The sequence below is a fragment of the Rhopalosiphum maidis genome, chromosome 2, assembly GCF_003676215.2.
Source record: "Rhopalosiphum maidis isolate BTI-1 chromosome 2, ASM367621v3, whole genome shotgun sequence".
Lineage (NCBI taxonomy): Eukaryota > Metazoa > Arthropoda > Insecta > Hemiptera > Aphididae > Rhopalosiphum > Rhopalosiphum maidis.
In genome coordinates this window covers 66231402-66253624 of record NC_040878.1, presented here as the reverse complement: position 1 = coordinate 66253624, position 22223 = coordinate 66231402, and the positions used below count along the sequence as shown (strand labels likewise).

Here is a 22223-nt window from a genome sequence, read left to right as displayed (position 1 = left end):
TTTGTATGTTTTAGTTTCTACAATAAACATGTATAATATTATATTATGTGCATTGTTCATATCTATTATAATTTATTATAAACATTATTTTTTTACAACATGATGTCTATAGTTTTACAATATACCCAAAAAATATTAATGTTTCTTAACTAATAATATTCAATAAACTATATTTTTTTATTTCAATAATTTAATATATTTTATTATTATTGAAGTGAATGATAGATAATGTAAATATTAAATGGTTGCATGTTAATATAATTTTTGATATTTAAAGAATAAAAAAGAAACCATATTTTCGGTACGTGAAGAAAAATTCATAGATCTACAGCTTTTCATTAGTATTATACCAAAGCCACATAAGATGAATGTAATAATTTTAATTGTGATATTCTCATTTGAAATGTGAAAACGAAAAATGTCTGATTGAAAATGTTCGCCTCCACCGTGTATTTTCGATTACTTTTATTATATCTACTCACTTATACAATATAAATGTATCTAAGTGAAAGGTTGACACAAATTTGATAGAAGAATAATATTCAAGTATCAACTGGTAACATACACACATTTTTATAAAAAAAAACGCCACCTCCTGCGCACAACCCTTTAGCCACACTTTTCCCTGTCAAACAAAATCACAGGTACACTGAATAATATTATATTATATTCACCTGCATGCGCGTGCACAAATACACACACAGTCATTTCCTCGCACAAAAGTAACTTTACCACTACCCCCCACCCCCCGCATATCGACCTCAGTACCGTTGCAAACTTAATATCAATTATTATTTACCTGCGTGCACTTCAAAACTACATAATTTAAACTCCTCGCCATCGTCAGCCCCACTCGAATACTGTACTACCATGCCTCACCACCGCTGCCAATCGTTCCGAAATTCTCTCATTTACATAAAAAAAAATAACTTTACACAAACAATTAAAGGGTGAATTTCAATTGGATCGGACGGCGGCCCATAATTGTTATTAGATTCTAATTTGCTTATATAATATTGCATAAACAAAGAACCCTCGTGCGCATAGCTGTTGTAGCACACATATACGCGAATAACATGTATTATAATAATATGTGTACAATATATTATATACTATTATTCACGGATGGGCTGTAGTGCTTTCCTCGATAGAGCTGACCCAACGAAACGAGTGCTTCGCCACCGCCCAACCGGTACCCACACACATTTGCCATATTCTATTTGAATAATAATAATTATAATTGTACGTAAATATTATCATTGTTTTCGCACGCCAGAAAGTATGTCACGCGTCTCGCGTCGTATCATCACAGTCGTCAACTTAACGTGTACGTACATAGTGTTTTTTTTTTTTATATATATCGTTCCGTATGAGCGTACACCCGAGATATACGTACATGCCGGACGCAGTGGATGTTCAAATTTGTATCGACATTTTATTTTCATATATTTTATTACAACAATAACATATTGTAGTACCTATTGATTTAAATATTGTTTAAAAGCTCTCATCAAAATAATATATGACGTATATGTATTTAATGATTGTACTGTTGTGAAATTATACACGCTCTGCACACAATATAAATATGTGATATTGTCCGTTCAGTAACTTCGGTCATGTGACATACAACATAACGTGTATTCCTTTATCCATTATATTATTCAAATTTAGTGTTCGTACGTTGGATTCGACTGTTGGAGGAGGTTTAGTGCGTAATGACATTAATCGATTACGACGGATACGGTGAACTATACATTTAATCTAATAATCTCTTACGAACAATTAATATCGTTTAATCTCCTAAAACGGACTGTCTATCGATGTTTTCACAAATCCGATGTAATATAATATGTATTATGTATATTTTTAACGATTTAATATTAAAACGTTAGCATGCACTAGTGCGATGAATTCATATTTTACACACCTATTACGTAATACATTATGTAAGATGTAGTTAACCAATAGATACACGTAAATTCTAAATATTAAGCATAATTTAAAATAATTGTCATTCACATGTCGACATGAAATTCTATCATTCAGAAAAATTGTTGATTATACCACTAGTATATTATAATCTATGTTTCAATACTATACCATGCTTTTTTTTTTTTGTATACTAAACAAATAAAAAGCAAACTAAGCTGATTTGCGCATAAAAAAAACAGAATATAATTTACATAATAGCAGAATAATGAGAATTAAACCATTTACAACAATAAGGTTGATTATACTTAACTTTTTACAGGTACAATGTCATGCACAATGAAACCGTATTCATTTGTATTGTGTTATTTATAATAATATTTATCGTTGTTGTTGTTGTTTTTTAATGGAACTTTAAAAATATATGTTTATAAACAAAATTACAACAATAGCAAAAGAAGATTTGGGCACTACTTAAAATATATTTAGCATTTTATAAGATAATGTTGGTTTTAAAGTTAGGTGATTTTTTTCTGTAATTGTTTGATGTTTATTTGTATTACCTTTAAATTATTTAATATTTCAGTAATTCGAAATCAATAAAGAAAAATATATAAAATTGAATTCAGACTTTGTCGTAAACTTTTCATATTGCACAAAATCATGGTGAATTATCATGTTGAATTTTGAATCAATGATAAAATAAATATAGGTCCATCTGAATTGGTTTTTCCGATTTCTGCAAAAATAACCATCTAGTATAACCTAACATCTAAATGTTTAGTACAATATTAGTTATAGTTAAGTTATTTAATATAATACTGTTTATTGAGCAATATTTAGTTAACCATGTCATAAGTGAATTTTTGGCTTATTTTTTTTTTCAAAAATGACAATTCTTAGTTTAAAAGCGTGAATAATAAAAATATTTTATTGGCTATTGCATTAATTATTATTAATGCAATAAACTAAGTTAAAAATTAGACTTTTAAAGTATTTTTTCAACACTAAACATTGGGTCGCATACATAAAAAAACACGTCATCGAAAAACCAATCTTCATTGCTCATCCACTCAGAATTTTAAACAATAAACATTAATTTGATTTTCATCATAAAACTTTGAAACGTGAACCCCGTCACTACAGATTATTTTATATACTTTTAGTTTCATTCAAAGAGAGAATTAACCCTTATATTTATTTGTTGTAAGATAAAAATTAAGTAAATATTTCGATTATGTGGCAAATAATAAAAGTTTAAATTATCGTACATATTATTATGCATAACTCATTCAAACTTTTTGCATAATATAATATAACATTAATACATTACTATATTATTATAATAATATACTAGATACATAACATAGAGAATAATAGAAAGATAAAACTATAACAATATTTGTTTATGCAAGTTTTATACCATGTTGGGTCAAATATATGTATACATTGTATGTACCACGTGCTACTAAAACCGTAATAAGTACCTACCTACCTTTCATTTAAATTAGAGACCACATTTTTTTCTTTATACTCTTTATATAGTAATAATAATAATATATACACGTAATAATAACGTTCTTGCGTTCAACGTTGTTTACAGCTCATTGATTGATAAGAGGAACTCTCAATTTACAAACACATTTTTTTTTCACATACATCTTTGAAATATGGGTCACCGGGACTTAAAAGTAAAGTTAATTAAAATCGTTTTACGAATAAAAATTTAAATTAATTTCCAACAAATTATACTACCACCAAGAACCATAATACGTTTAAAGTGTAAAGCGTAAAAGTCTGTAGTATATGTATAAATAGTATAATATACAAAGTCGGGAGTTTACACAGATCGCAGAAACGATACCCTAATTTTATAATTACATTTTTTTCATAAACACAAAGTTTGCTATGTACATTATACCAACACAATGATGATATACCATTGAATACTGGTGCATACTGGGCAAACACTGAAAAAATATTCCTATACTTATACATTTTTTATGTTTTTTTTTTTTTAAATTTTTAACTATATACAGTACGTCAGATCAATAACGACTAAAATAAAAATAAATAAAAAGATAAGTAGAAACAATAAACAGTATACTGTACTTCAATATACAAAAGGGATTCGATTCCAATATCGGTTTAATAGACAAAACACTCGGAAAAGCACGTGCCGAGGCTTCGCGTAATATTGACACAAAGTACTGCGTGCAACAACCAATACGTATTTTTATTTATTTATTATTATTTTTTTTTTCTGTTAAGTCGTGAGAGCAGAGCAATTATATTCTGTGTATTTTTAATTAAAACGAATAACGCATTTGTTGCAACCGAGCAAATCGGCCCGATGCGCTATACGCATTATTATTTTAACAATTTTCATTCCAATTTGTTTTTTTTCTTGTTTTATTTTCTACACTGTACAATTGATATCCAACTTAATAATTTATTCATTTATGGGAACTTTTAATTAATTCCCCTCTTCTCACACATATGTTAGTCGTTAGCCAAAGTTCGAACAGTGACGTCACAAAATTCCTAATGACCACTATGTTCATAATTATGAAAACAATAATACAATATATCATATATTATTTTATTAAGAATGGATATACGAGTAACATTGTGATGGTTTAATTTTTTATGCACTGAATAATATTTTCTTGTATGTGGGATACGTTGATAAAACTTAAAAATAACATCATATTATTATTTTATTTATCATTATTAACTGCCGTTTTTATATATTAATCATCGAAATGTATGATATTATACAATCGTAATTTTTTTACAACAGATTCGTGAGAATTAAAATTAATTTGAGCCTGCAAATATTACTATATTAACAAATAGGTACCGTTTAATATCATTTAAAACGAACGTTTGTCGTTGATTAACGACCAAATAAAGAATTGTATTTGTATACGTATTTATTTGTACATTATATTTACCTATTATAAATTACTTATCATATATAACGACTGAAAAAAATCGTTAATAATAATTAATACAACACTATATAACAATAACATTAAATAAATAATATCAAATCCAAATATTGAAATTCGTGATAAATACGAATTTGAACTTTTCTAGGCATAATATCATTGTAAAAATATTAAAAAAATTTATAGAATCTATTATTATAAGCGCGCTTGATCATATATTTTAAATTTATTTAAATCAAACAAATTTTAACTGATTATCTAAAATTATTTTGAAATTACAATTTATAAAAATAAAATTGTTTTTATCAATTCAATTTTTCTTGGTAAATGTTAAAAATTAATTGTGTGATACTCTGCAGTCTATTTAACTGTTTAACACGTTATAATATATACTATTGTATTTAGCGATATTTTGGTTTCTTACAAAAGTGCAAAATATTATACGATACAATCTAACATACTCGTACAATAATATAATTTATGTAAATTTAAATATTTACAGAACTGTATTTGCTTTTTACACATAAACACAAATGTTCGAAACTCTTGTAAGATTTAAGATAACCTATACGTGCCTAACTACCAGCGAATACAATTAAAATATGTTTAAGTCGTTGTGTGTACGTTATTAATAAAGACAAACAACATTATTTCTCTTAGGAGTAATAATTATAAGAGAAATATAAAGAAACTGCATAGTACTTAGCTTTATGGTGTTTATTAATATTTTACAATGTTCATTCATATATTCATAGAATCGTTTGTAATGTAAACAATAATATAGTTACCTAAAAAAGTACCTATAGTTATCTATAATACCTATTTACGTATAAAATGACATAAGTGATAATTCAAAATTTTAATTGGAAACGATTTCGGTAAAGAAGCCGAATACTCTTATTGTTTGTTTAAAACTACAGTATATAGTCACCGTTTGACTGTTACCCCTTTGGAAATGTCAGAAAAACTAAAAGTGACACTGTAAAGTAAATTATTACGAACCTCGACTAAAGAATTATCTCTAGTGTGCACTCAAAAACTTTAGACCATACAACACGTCCACGAAATGGTACCACTCATATTATTATAAAAGTTTTTTATGTACTTACTACTTATACTGAACGGTCAACAGATAATTATTTAAGTAATACATATTTAGCTACGTAAAAAGGTATATTGCGTTTCGCGGCATAGGACTCATTCTTAATTTAATATATATGTAATAAACCACAGAAATAACAATTATTTTAAAAAAGCGTTTAAACATTTTAATGTACTAATAAATCTACTTGTTTTTGTTTTATTAGTGTTATTATTCTCGAAGTTAGGTTAGGTTAATACAATTAAATTTCATTGATTTAAACTCAAAGTTTTATTTTTATAGACACATAACATTTTTATAGATACAAAGAGCATATAATATATTATTCTGTTTTTAAATGTATTGTAACTATGACCTATATTGTATAGTGCGTTGGAGACATATTATAATTTCATACTATTATATCAGCTTACAGTTGTATTTTAAACATTAATAATAATTTTGTTTTTGTATCATCTATTATAGTCATATTTTAACTATAATGTATTTTAATACAAAAAATAAACATAACGTATTTTAGTAAAAAACTAAATTTTAACCTTGGAATAAGATTAAAAAGTCGATTTATTCGAATGACAAATACTATATAGTCACATCACATCGCTCCGTTCAAATGATTTTTTAGAATTACCAGAAAAAAATAAAACTGTTTTCCCTAATTCAAATTCACGAACTTCTCTAAGATCTATATTCATTTTGTTTTACATACTTATATTTGGGTTTTAAAATTTCATGAAATGTTCATGAAATATTTTATTTTAATAAAAAAAAAAAAAAAATTATTATTTCTAAAAATGTATAGTTACGTCAACTTTCAAGTGAACATTTTTATAAGTTGGTTTATTATATGAAACAAAGAAAATATGTGTAATAATAATAATAGCCAATAAGGATTCAATTAATAAGTGATAAGGACTAAGGCTCGGAAATTGTTGTACTTGCATGTTTTTTTTGAGGGGCTATTACATTTATAATTGCATAGTAAGCTAGAAATATTTTCTTAGACACTAAAAAAAAAAAAAATATAAACAATGTTAAGTACATATTTTTGCATATTTACTATCAATATTTCCTGTGTGTAATCAATATATTATTTCTAATCATCTATAACCAAACACGTTTAAAAGAAGAAAATATTTTTCAATATTTTACTGAAATATTTCAAAAAAAGTGAAACTTAGAACCCTACTTATATTATAATATTTATATATATTTCCAGTAAAGTACTTAAGTATTTCGTCCAATTTACTATGACATACTCGTATACTAGTACCTATTATATATAGGATATATTATCAATTAACGTGATAGTAGTTATACAATGCTTGAACAAAGTTACAGTTTTGATTAGGTTTATAATAAATCGCTTATTTTACTCGTTATTAAATATCAATATATTATACTATTATAACGATGTATTTCAAAACATTGTATAAGCCCAATTTAAAGTATTAATAAGTTTTTAGTTGATTAATCAAAGAATACTTAACTATACTTAAACTATTATACGGAATATATAGTATAGGCACATCACGCGTGCTATATTATTTTCACAAAGTACAATATTATAAGTAATATTATTTACAGGTAAGGTAAAATAACCTTACTCATACACATTTTGGTCATGTATGTACGCAATATTTAGAGGGTTGTATTCTTGTATGAAATTACAAAACAGTGGACGTTTCTGGACTTATACTCGTATTCTATGTGAGAAAAACAGACAGATTAAATATCTATGTACATATCTAAAAAAAAATTTAAAGTTTTAAATTTAAATTAACACAGATAAATATGTTTCACGTATATATTTATCATATTCTTAATATCATACATTTTGATTTGAATTTTGCACAAGTCGACATCTGTGAATATTAATCGATACAATATATTATTTTTTAGTCGCCGCAGAGTTTTGATTATCAATTTAAAAGAATTTTCCGAGCAGAACTTTTTGAGCTATTTTTTTCTGTCTCGATAAATGTTTTGCTAAAATACGGGTAAAATGATTAAAAATAAATTACACATAAATCCAACGAAAAATTCGCTGCACTCAGAATATAAAAAAAAATTATGTATTAATCGTCAAATTCTCAGATGGTAAATTAAGTCTTAAAACATTATAACAACATAGTGATATACGTGGCTTTGAAATGTTTATATTCCATTATACTTGACAACTGTCTTATATAATTTGCATCGCCGTTAACTTCAACTATACAAATAATATTAAATTATAATTATTATTAAAGAACTGTGGACCGTATACTATTATGACGGGGCAAATAAGCAAATATGGCCGGCGATTGTAGTATACTTGGTATATTTTATGTTTGTGTGTATATTACAGCGCTCGTAAATTAAATCGAAAACAAAGTACGCGGCACACATACACAGCACAACACACTTACGCACGCACGCACGAATATCCTATATATACACCATAATACGATCCGTTAGAAAAACAAAAAGGTATAATAGTGCAAAGGGGATACTGCAGTCGTGTTTGGGCGAGGGAGGGCGTGCGATTTTATTATTTTAATATTTATACACATCCAAAGGTACGTACTACGCCGGCGATCCGACAGATGATATGAGTGGTTTGTCGCTGTTTATTGTACTTTGTTAAAACCGTTCGTTGCTGTATAACGGCGTTCCGGCTGTTTGTTCTATCGGTATAATATAATAATAATAATAATGTGTGTATATGTATACCTCCAACGATAAATCAATTTTGAGCTTTTTATTTTTTTTCACCCCCCCTCCCGCCACAAACCCCTAGGTTTTCCGTAAATTCAACACTGCTTCCCCGACCACCACTCGCCTATTGCTGATTACTGTACAGCGTACACCGCCGTATCAGAATCGTTTCGCGAATTATTGTTTTCGAATTTATTACGCCCGTCACGCTCGCGGCACATAACGCCGCCGCTGCTGAATCGATGTCTCGACCCCTATCGGAAACGATTAAAAAAATATAATATAAAAAAATTAAAAAAAACATAGAAATAAATATTTTGTATTAATGAATAAAATCAAACCATTTTTCATACAGTTGAAAGATATTTTTGTTTTAAAATCGCATTATTCTGTTACACGAAGCAATCGGCATAATACATGTAACGAATGATAACAGTAATATTATAATAGTAGTAATAATAACGGGAAAAAACTGCAAAATATACATTATTGTATACGTGTAATACGGTCGCGCGTTAAGCGCACCCACGTCTGCGTCGTAATAATATACGACGTATATAAATGCGCATTACAAAAAAAAAGGATGTATAATTTATTTTTCCCCTAAAAAATTATCTGTGTAGTTTTTTCCTCGTAAGTAAACTCATAGTGGTCTCGGTAATGTGCAAAAACACACTTTTTTTCACACCACCGCACGGTTGATTTATTCGTTAACGTGTGGTCAACATCACAACACACCGTTGTATAATAAATTATTTTATTTTATTATTATTATTATTAAACATATGGGGCTTAATATAGGAATCCCCAAACACCCACACCTTTTTGTACGGTATGGTGGTCGCTTATTTGAATCAATCGTCCCGGAGCGGCATCCCGCCGATAAATGTCCGAAAAATCCTAGTCCCTCGCGTGCGGATGCATAAATATAATACATATATATATATATATGTATGTATACACATTGATTCCCCGGGTTAGGTCTACTTTAGGTAGACCTTTTAATATTTACTGACAAAAATTCTATTTCGATCTAAACGGTTGATAACATTAAGAGTAAGTAGTTAAAGTAATCGGATTTCAATTCTTTTTAAAAAAAATAATAAATAAATAACTAGGATTAGGCTTAGAATCGGTTATACTTGTCGTATACACTCGTATATAGAAAAACATTCTTTAGAACTATAAACGAAAAGAAGTAGCTTTACTTAAAATTAGATTTACTGATTTTTATTGTGTACAATTTTGAATTATATCTTTTTTTTTAATCCATTTATATTTATATAATTAATCATTTATAATTTAATAAAATTTAATTTAAATTTAATGTTGAACGTTTATCTAAAATAATTTTTATATTTGTTAAATTCTACAAATAACATAGTTAAAGTACGTATTAGGTACACTGATTCTATTTTTTCAATATATTTTGTATTACATATTAAATTATTGTAGACAAATATTTTTACAATTTATGAGATTGGTTACTTCTGATTTTTCTCCTTATGTACTACCTACTACCTAGTTTCATTCATTTAATCGGATATAAATAATTCATAGGGTGTAGATAAATATATCAAAATATTTATTTAATAATAATTTATATTTTAATCATATATCTATCTATTAAAAAAAAAGTTACCAAATAACATTTTACTGCAACTTATCATTTTCAAAATTCATTATGTTTTATTATTAAAATCAATTGTTCAAATATTTGCTTAGTAAAATATGTTAGCTTGGTATTCAGAAATATCTTCCTCGTCGTTAATTTTGCATTAGTAATATTATAAAATGTTACGTTTATTTTTATTATTAATATTTTGAAGTGTTTACGTTTATAATATATATAGAGATATCAATAAAAAAAATCGTCTAACTAAAAGTTAAAAATCAAACGACACACTTCAGGTTTATTGACAAAATTATGAGAAGATAAACACTAAACCTTTGATAATATTTAACTAAATTTATATAAATAAACATTTATTATTTTAGCTACAGTAATATTGATTTTACAATCAGAGTTTTGTATAACTCTGCAGAAACAAAATATGTTTTTCAAAAGTCTAGTAGCAACAATGCTACGAAATCTCACCGAGTGTTTGTTCATAAATAAAATATATTATAATTAAATAAATTTAAATTTAAATTAAACATTTGTCGAGACTTTTTCCTCCAAAGTGCACAAATCCTTTGATGATTTAATGTTATACCTCGCTTTGGTTTGCTTAAAGAGTTATGAGTTTGATTCGTTTTGATAGCGAGTGTTTTAAAAGAGAAACACTGGTCCAACTTTACCATTGCTCTAAAATGTATTAATAAAAGAAAAAACATTATTTCTAAAATTATTTTTTATTTAACATGGTGATTATAATGAAATAAGTATATATTAAAGTCGGAAGCTACGCGTCATAATGTCAATCGTAAACGTCCCAGTTTGAAAATAAAACCGACAGGGAGATTAGAACATAACTTTTTATTATGCTAGATTTCGTGTAGAATATGCAATTTACATTGTGTATAATTATTTACGTAGGTTTACCGATTATTTGTAAAATTTCAATTATTCTATATGAGTGGACAGACTCTCTTTCAAATAAATTCGTAGAACAGTTAAAAATAGGTAAATAAATAAATATGCGATCCAGTTGTATGGTTATGTAATTTATTACCTAGTAAAATTATAATTAAACGATTCACGTACATTATTGAAACTTTATTTGCATATAGAATATGTCATAATATGTAGTTTATTCTAAAATCAAAAAATATAAATATTATGAACAAATTTTTCTTAAAAACATTTAAAAATTAAATTTACACAAGATATTTAGTTGTAATTCAAAAATACTATTTGTGGAGTAAATTTAATACTTTAATTATATAATTATATCGTAAAATATGTATTATTTAACAATAATATTTACAAACATTTTTGATTATTTTGAGCTATTGCCTATTTTTATCACGAACCAGTTCACACAGTTCTACATCATAAGACGGCATTGGCTCAAAAACTAATAACAATAATACATTTTTTAAATATATACTATTATAGTATAATAATAGTACATTATTATAATAGGTGCGATGCTTTCCACAAAACATCAATCAATCTATCGTAATACTATAATAATAAAATAAATCACTTTAATAGAAATATCATGGCCGTCTTCACTCAGAATCATTTTTCGCACGCAATGATTTATCATTGAATTCAAATGTTATACATACAATATTATTACAGTGTCTTACACAGTTGCTAGGTACTCAGATATCTAATATATAGTAGATTTGGTTACCTACTTTCTACATTTCTTTCGTAATAAATTGTAAACTTATTTACATACTTAGCTAAAATACTGGAAAAATCGAAAAATATAAAACTATTTGCCATTTGATAGACACGGTAACTTGAAACTTTATAGAAACAATACATAAAAATGTTGATACTTTTGGAAAATTCTTCTTCAATAAATTTTTAATTAAACATTGTTTATAAACATTTTAGTGATATTAAGAATGTTTATTTTTTAAAACAAAATAAAACTAACCTAGTTAATCATATTATCATGAGACGTGTAACAAAACTTTAAGTATACTTTATTAAAAATAAATATATTTATACGCACGGACGATCTTGTGAGCGGCTTTCGTTTTGCAGTTAACTCTTACCATAATAATAATTGATTTCGTAGTATTAAATTATTTTAATAGTACCTATAATAGTTGTCAGCAATTTTTTCTTACGTTTAACTCGTTTAAAAAAAGTATGCAGAACCAGTCGAAAAATTAGCTTGTTTGCAAATATTTATAATATTACTATTTTTTTATGAATATCGTAAAAAAATATAATATTTTGTCTGAAATATACGAAAAAGTTCATAAAATTTAAATAATACGATACGATAGTCGTTGGAAGTAATATTGTAATTTTGGATTGGAATTTCCTACCAGAGTTAGAAAATAACGCGTTTAATGACTGACCTTTTCATAAAAAAAAAAAAAATTAATAATGAGCATAAAAATGAAATAGAGCCGCAGTTGGTTCGGTAGCGGTAATCGATTAATTTAATTCCATTTACACTTTGACAAATATTCGTTTATTCTGACCGGTCTCCATGCACCATGACAACCGTGCATATTAATAATATATATAATATACGTTATATATTCGGCGTATATTGTATAGTCAAAGACTAAAGTTTGTTGAACAGGAACAAAAAAAAAAACTTGTACGCACAAATTCAGCCTTGGGGGGAAGTTAGTGACAAGGAGGAGATCGTGGGGATCTTCGTCAAATAACAGGAATACACTCGCACATAAACGCACACACGCATGCCGTTGTTTGGTATGTTTGGTGATGGACGAAGAAGTTCGGATCGTCACCGACCCCTGTTTTACAGACCATCTATCTTTTGTGTGTGTACTTTATATTATATGGCTTTCTACTGACGGCGTTCTAAGAATGGTTTACACCCCCCCCCCCCCCAGTCGTTTCATCTAGGTTGACGTCCTTTAAATAACGTACCACTAACCAGTACACACGCACACGCTCAAGTGTAAACTTTTATGTGAAACTTATAACTCTTGGAAGTTTGGCACAAGGTCAAGAGAAATTTTATTTGTCCCGACAACGATGTATATATCAGCACAGACCTCCGCGGTACGCTTATAATAGTATGTATGCGATGTACACATCCGCGCAAATTGTGTTAATTCTCGCAAATGGTTTTAGTAGTATTTTTTCCCCAAATATATATTATATCGGTTCGACGTGAGTTTAGAGATGAAAAAGTGCAGTGCTATTGACACGATAAAACATGTTAAATAATTACGAGCGGAGTGAGCTTTATGAAATTATCTGGGTATTATTCTCGGATAACACTTCTTTTGCGTGATTGCAGTGTGCTATTGAGTTATTGAGAATACTCAGTTAATCATAAATTGGACACAAATTGCAGTTAAAAGTTTGTCAAAATTAGCACCTGTTTATCATGGACTATTGTGGATTCAACTATATCCATACGTGCGAATCTTATATTTAGTGCAGAAATATTTTTGCCTTTTTTAAATGATTGATCTTCACTTTTATTGAATACTAAAAATAAATTGTATTAATGCATCGTATATTTACTCATAAATTGCAATTATTTTTTAAAAGGCACTCATCCAGTATTAATAATACTACACCCAGGCCATCTGAGACTTGGATCAATCATTGTACATTACTATAATATGTAGGTAACGTCTACCAACAATTTTCAAAAATGCTTCAAATTTGCTTTGAGTGATCGTCGCCATTTAGCAAAATAAACAATAAATAATACCTATGTGAAACAGTATGCAATATGTGATCGTTTCTAAATATAAACATCGATTTCAAACGATATTCCAGTCGTCCCTTGTTCATATACTCATGATTCCGGTTTTCACATTTCGCTCTATGTCAAGACGTGTTCATAATTGTTTTGGTTTCGTACATCCACTTTAGTAAGCAATGGTGCATAAAAAATTACATAAACTAAAAGTCTCCATATCCCGAGTATAAAATTATGCTGTGAATAAAATTAATTTTTAAAAATGACATTAGATTACGTTTTGAGAATTGTTTGTTATTTCATCCGTGATAATATATTAATATGTTTCATTTTTAAAAAAATTATAATTCACTGCTGGGCTACTGAATAAGTACCTACATTCATGGAAATAAAATGTCATAATATTTTGGTACAGCATTTGTATCTCTGTATAATAAATTTGTGTCATTACTTTATGAAAAAAAATATATAATTTATATTTAAATTAATATACTTACTCTTGTTGTATACTATATATATATATATATATATATATATATATGTGCGTGTGTGTGTGTGTGTATACACAAATCGATAAAATAATTTATTAATATTTTATACATAACAAAATTCAAAAATTTTTAAAGAGTATGCTGAATAAACCGTTATGTATTTATAATATATAATAAAATTCGATTGAAAAAAATAATAATGCAAATATTGAAAACTTTTCTCAACTTAAGCACTGCATAGACATATTTCTATCATTATTATCGATTTAGTAATCTTCATCAACGATAACTGATTTATCTACGTCATCACAGTGAAACATGTATTTAAGCACGGATTATCTAAAAATCACAGCACTATAATATGATATTATCGATAATATAGATACCTAATAATAACATGGTTCAAAAATTAAATTTAAATGAAAAAAAAAATTTAAATCTGTTAGTTTTGTTGTATAGTTATTCAACCGGAACTAGACTACTAAAAGTTAAACAATTTAATATATTATATTATGCATTAAATTGAGGTATACATGTTTATTTGTACAATATTATAATATATAATACTAGAGATATCCAACTCGTGGTAGATTTATAATTTTAGTGTACTAACGTGCATATATTATAATCTTATCCGTATGCCTTGTATATAATTATACAATATAATATTATAATATATGTAATGTATACAATGTCTTGTAGGTTAGTTTTGATAGGTACTCCCGTCTCCCATAATCTATACGACGGTATAAACGGTAAAACATCACGCACGTTTACGATTAGCTAAAATGTTTAGATACGAACGTTTATACCTATTTATTATATGAACACCGTTATCCCCGTTTTGCTTATATATACGCATCTTCAAGGAAAACCTGTTGTTTACTTTCCACGGGTCTATACACAATACAAATCGTGTTTGTCGACACACCCAACCAACTATACAGCATCATCGACGAGCCAATAAACAAGGAGTGGACATATAAATTGTGTTCGGACCGGAAACATCGGCGGAGGAAGTACCAAGTACCCATCTATTTATCTATTTTTTTTTCGCTGTGTTGCGTTGTTGCGTCGTATTATATGAGCGGCGGCAACAGACACTGTTCCAGGAGTATTACCTACATATTAATGGCGCGTGTAGATTTTGTGTGGGTTTTTCGTGGGATTAAATACAACGTGAAATAAATTGGAGAAACAAAAATATCAATACGAACGATTCTCTAAAATATATTATTATATTATATCAGTTTAATTATAATTTTTGAGCGTCTTGTGCATTGTATTTTTAACTTTAATGAATCACTATAGATACTGGTGCAAGTTTCTCGTACTGAAACACCTACCAAAGAATAAAATAATTAAATACTAAGGATTTATTTTTTTCCATTCAAAGAATACCAGTTATACATACATATAAATATATACTAATACACCCGGATAATAAGCGTTGACTGGTGGTATACAAAAATAAAAATACTTGATATTCTTCCACTGAGTGTTTAAAATACAAGGAAAACAGTTTGGTGTAATAATAGAATTAATAAAAAGTTTATAATTTTATAGATGTGAAGTATATAATAATAATAATATACTTGTAATTTATTACACTATATGAATAAAATATTATAGAATATGTTTTATACATCGTTAATTAATAACCATATCATAGAAAAACTATTCACGATTCACCATATTTAAATAAGTATAATGCAAAATGAATAATAATATACAAAAGCTCTGAAATCATATTATGCAAGTGTATTATGAATTATGAATGAACATGTTATATTGATTCAATAGTAAACTTTTAAAATATCAACAACCTATACTATAATATGATAATAGATAGTTTAAAACAAAATTATAGATAGGTTACATCATTAGATAGGACAATCAGTTAAAAACTAAAAATATAGTTTTTAGGATTACCTACTTCCACGGAAAGTAGATACAATCAAATTTGGAAATTAAATACATCTATTAGAAATAAAATAAAAGCACTCTACAAGAAACAAAATTATTATTTACCTATATCTATATGCATTTTTACATTTATAAAAAATAAAAATATATATATACAAATTCAAAATATTAAACTATTTATTTCTACTAGAGTATAATGAAGTATTAACTCATTCATTATTCTTATAGTATGTACATATTTAAATCATCAATACATAATTATACTGTAGTATAGTAAGTAAACACAAATTAAATAATTTCTTAAGTTATCAGCCTGTATCAACAATTATTAAATATATTATGTGGGAGTATTATTCAATTATAGTTTCCGTCAGAGAATATAATAACAATTTTTGTAAACAGTGGATATAAGTTTACGACTTCTTTTAATAAACATAGAAATAAATAATAATAACAATTGTACTGTCCCATAAAAACTATTTATAACTTATAAGTACGTATATCACGAATTCATAAAAAATACGTGCATACTAAAAAAAGTTTGACAGGAAAAATAGGTAGGTACTTAATTTAAATCAAAAATCAGTTGTGCCATGGTAAGTCGATCGGAAAAATAAATATTGAAAAAGGAAAATGTTTATTTACTTTCAACTTCGTATACTTTATATTTTAAATATAACTGCTCAAGTGTAAATAGTATAATTGTGAAATCAGTAAACACATACATGGCACATTGTCCCTCAACCGAAATTTAGATAGGTAAATATAAAAAATACTTTTTATACGGGCATACAAGTAATAATTGTTAGAAAATAAAAAATATGAATGAAACTTGAGATGTCATAATAAAAGTATAAAACTATGTATTGGCAAAAGAAACCAATTAGGTAGGTACATCTTACCAGTTATACTGACATTCAGACATTGATCTAATTATAATATTCAATGTATTCCTTATTTCTGCGGTGATGTTTATATTTGCATTTTGCGCACTAAGCAAAACCCGTTTTATCTTTGACTGCGTGTTTCTCAAATAGAGGAAACGTGATTTTTTTTCAACGACGAGAGTTTTATTTAAAATCATAATATATATTGTAATGTAGCAGCATAGTGCTTTATGCTTTCGTCAGCTGTATGTTTTACAAAACTGTTTAATGTTTGGAATATATTATAATATGTTAAATCAACGTTTTCTGTAGGTAGATATAAGTCCTCCCTAGTCCTACATATATAATAATGATATTAATGATACATATACCAAACTATAACTATACACCTTACCTAATATATATTATATTATATTTTTGGTACCACGTCATCCTAACCATGATTAACTATTAAACCAGCAGTTATTCTCGACCTGAGGTATGCGAAAAAAAATTGGGTAATGGCGGATAAATGTTGAATTTTTTTATCAGAAATATGCAATATATGTTATTAAAAATGAAAACTTAACCATCAATAACTTATCTCATAGAAATGGAAAAGAATGTGTATGTAATAATATAAATATGGTAGTTTTTAAAAAGTTACATATTTATATAAACCGTAGAAAAAAGAAAACTTGATAGCAGAACTTTCATAAGACACAACTTTAAAAAGTGAGTTTAAAAGAAAATAACTTATTAATTTTAAAATAGATCATAGATATTAGAAACGAATATAGGTGACTCTCTGACAAGGCAATTAAGTTTTTTTTCCGATCACTAGTATGAAGCTGGTTGAGAAAGTGTTTTCTTCGTGCAACCATCATCTTTATTAAAAATAAATATAGAAAAATAAACTGAATGCAGCTCCGGGTTTCAAATTATATCTTACATAATTTTAATATGATTTTAAAAAACTAGGTAGGTAGGTAATTCGAAACAAGGTCAAGGATCTCCCACTAAATTGTTATATTCATTAAATAAGTAAAATAATAAATTAATTTTTTTATGTGTCGTTGTACAAAACATAAAAATATATACATTATTACATTGTATATTATATTATCGTTATTTTTTATCGAAACATTTTAAAAGTAGTTATGAGAAAAAAGTTTTAAGTTATAATAATATGATGGGTACAATCTAGCAAAATATTAAGATTATAGGGATACGGACTATATCGGTTATTATCAATGTAGATAGTAGCACCTAAAAGAACTATTTACTCATATATTATATGTAAATATAAACTATTTATAACTTATAAGTACGTAGATCATGAATTTATGAAAAATACATAAATTCGTTGTATAGAATTATATATATATATGTGTGTGTGTGTGTATATTAATATATTAAACTACTTTAATAATTATAAAAAAAACGTATACATTACTATTAAACTTAAACATATATAATACTATAATATTATTATCGACTCAATTAAGTCCATAGATGTTTATAAGTGTTTTCGATATACTTGATTTATCTCAGAGTTGAGGTATATTTCGGATTAGTAATAATAAATATAAGAATAAAAATACTTTATAATATTATCTTTAAAATATCCATTTCAACATACAAATATACAATTAAGTATGAACAATAATACGTATTTCGTATTTACGTCTAAACATAATATTAGACTAAAGCTAATAACTTCAATATGTTGGTATGCCTAAATTCACATTCTTATAAAAAAAAATTATATAAATACACTAAAAAAAGTAGACAAATGGGTACTGCTATGCTATAAATTAGGCGGAATTCGTTATATAGAGTAAATCACTATAATCAATGCTATAATGCATTTTGTTAAATTTGAATTCAATGATAACCCATTGTATATAGTACAATTCTGAGCGAAGACCGTCTACATTTTGATAAGCATGGTACCTACAAAACATTTATTATAATAATATTGGATTTGCACATAAAAATTCCCGTTTTCCCTTCATATTTTGTTTGTTTATACCGATTATAAAAAAAAAAATAAGGAATTTTTAATTTCCATCATTTTAAAGTACAAACTAGATAAAATTTGTTAATCAAAAATTCAAAACATCGCAAAATTGAAGAATTTTATCAACTACTAACTACTTACAGTTAAAGCAGTCATAAAATAACACGCATCATTGTAAAATCAAAATACATCCATCGTGCCGCCGTAGCGATGAATCTAATATAGTAATATTATAATAACTAAAAATTAAAAAATACATCCAAACATCATTATTTGAAATCATTATGCGTTATGCTGATACAATACTGTTATAACTTTTAATAGTTTAAACCATAATATTATAGTCATGTTTTTATGATAAAAACCGAATTATTTATAGAATATAATAAAATTAAGTAATAGGTATAGGTCGTAGGTACCCATTTGTAATAATTTATTTAGGAAAGTCCGGAAATACTATAAATATTCTAAAGGTGCAGTACCTACAACAACTATTTTGTTATTACACAGTTTTTTAATACTAAATTACTGAGAAAAAAGAAGAAATGATGACAACTGACGAAGCGACGAGTTACGATCTACAATTACAGATAGTGACGGTATTGGATAGAATAAAAGTGAGTCAGTGCGACAGAGAAAATAAAATAAATCGTCAGCGAATACGAAAATTACTGATGGATTGTAAATTATAATAATATTTTTGTCGTAAAAACTATGAACGATTCAACTTCTTCGTCAGTTTGACGGTATTTTTGATTTTATAATGTTCTCCGCTTCTTGTCAAACTACCTACTGATAAGTAATAACTCGTTGTTCATTCAATGGTTTTACAAGACGTCTTTCAAATGGATTTTCACGTGCGGCTTGGTGGTCTAGGGGTATGATTCTCGCTTAGGGTGCGAGAGGTCCCGGGTTCAAATCCCGGCCAAGCCCGAGTGATTTTTTTCACTTTTTATTACTTTTTTTTGATTGATAAACAAACGATATCATTGAACAAGTCAACGTATTTTATACGACATATTTGTAATGTATTGTATTTTTAAATTTATTAATTATAGTTATTTTAGTTATTCTTATAGTTAAAAATATAGTGTCAGTAATCACGTGGCTTGTTGGTCTAGGGGTATGATTTTCGCTTAGGGTGCGAGAGGTCCCGGGTTCAAATCCCGGACAAGCCCATCTCATTTTTTGCTTTTTTTCCAGAACAAAACCAACATTTTGTGTTTTATTTTAAAATTAATGCAATTTAATAATTATATTTTTACTGTGATTCGCGTATTATATTTTTTCATTATTATTGCAATTGTCATACTATTTTATTCGTTTGAACACATCATAATTGCGTCAGGCTTTTTATTTAAACAACATGAACTACTTTAAGCACCTATTATTATTATTATTTTTGGTCAGCTTCAGTATCTATGCCAATATGATAAAAATAATAAACACACATACATATATATATATAATATAATACATGTATATAGAACACGTTTTATGTTTCCGTAAAATGTTCCGTCCGTAGAAAAAGCTTTCAATCAATACACCTACGTATCGTATCGTATTATATATTATATACATATATTACGTTATAAAATATAATGCACGTCGGTATTACGAAAGCAATAAAAACTTTTAACGGCTTGAAGAAATATGCGTTTAAGGTGTTTGCGTGCCGTTCAAATCATTATTTCTGGATCATTATACGTTGGTACGATCTGTTTTTCAAAAGTATTCTGATAAATTTCAATATAAATGTCAACGTATTATTACGTATTCCGTATTCCAATACTATATTATTATCAATACAAGCAATACGACTAAATTATATAGTATATTATAGTGTAGTACAATGTAGGTACATTTAAGTATAGTATATTTCATAGAGCCAATAACTAATAAGTATAGAAGAGAATTATCAAAGAAAAATATAAAATAGGTAAAAGAAATTAAGGTTGGTGAACATCGTTTTTATTCATTTTTTTTTTTTTTATGTTATTTGGCCACACGTTAAAAAAATAATTTATAAGAATTAATATTATACAAATACAAATATATATAATATAAAATATTTTTCATAATATAATTTAATATAGAATCAAGCTATTTAGTATTTTTAGTAGCTATTCTATCATTCGATTATCTATACTCTATAGCATCTGATAATTAAATTAAATTTATAATAAAATATCTTATTTTGCTCCATATTTAGATGAAACAACGTAGTGGTTAAGCACAGTAAACAAATGCTGTCATATACCGTAAAATGTATATAAAATATGATATGCATATTTTTAATTATATTATCAGTATTCTTATATATATAAATAGAGAGAGAGAGAGTTAAAGTTGGTAAACTCTTAGTATTTTAATTATATGCTGTAGGTATTGTAATTTGCAGCCTGTAAAACGATAAAAGATACACAAAAAGCATTCCATACGTGGTTTTGTGTATAAATATACTATAGTTATATACTAAGCAAGAACAGTTTTACAGACTTATTTAATTGTGAAGTTTTAACACCTTTAAAGTCACCTATAACATATTATTAAAAATTTTTAAATTATAGAGCGAAAAAGTTCTATCTTTAAGTAAATAATATTTTTGGTTTATGTATAGTAAAATAAAATATACGGCGATCCACTAAACATGCTCACCATCATTTTTTCATTTAAACAAGTAAGATTTTGATTTTTCAACATTTTAAATATACTTTGAGACCATAGTTTCAAATTCTTGAAAAAATTTTATACAACTTAAGAAATGTCTAGGGGTGATACAAAATTTTGTTTTTTTTTCAAATGAAAACATTGTCATCACAGTATAAACTATCAAGTGATAACGTGTAACAGCACGACTCACGACTGCACAACAGGCCAACTAACGAGTCAGCCGACATCGTTT

The 22223-nt window shown here is 26.8% G+C and overlaps 1 protein-coding gene and 2 non-coding genes across 4 annotated transcripts in view; 2 read left to right on the top strand and 1 right to left on the bottom strand.

Moving 5' to 3' along the window:
* LOC113553389 (discoidin domain-containing receptor 2) overlaps positions 1–22223 on the bottom strand; it is a 244377-nt gene that overhangs the window by 85199 nt on the left and 136955 nt on the right. The gene's annotated exons all lie outside the window — the stretch shown is intronic.
* Positions 20180–20251, top strand: Trnap-agg. The gene has a single exon. It is a non-coding gene; the product is annotated as a tRNA-Pro (tRNA).
* On the top strand, positions 20425–20496 carry Trnap-agg. Its single transcript has one exon. It is a non-coding gene; the product is annotated as a tRNA-Pro (tRNA).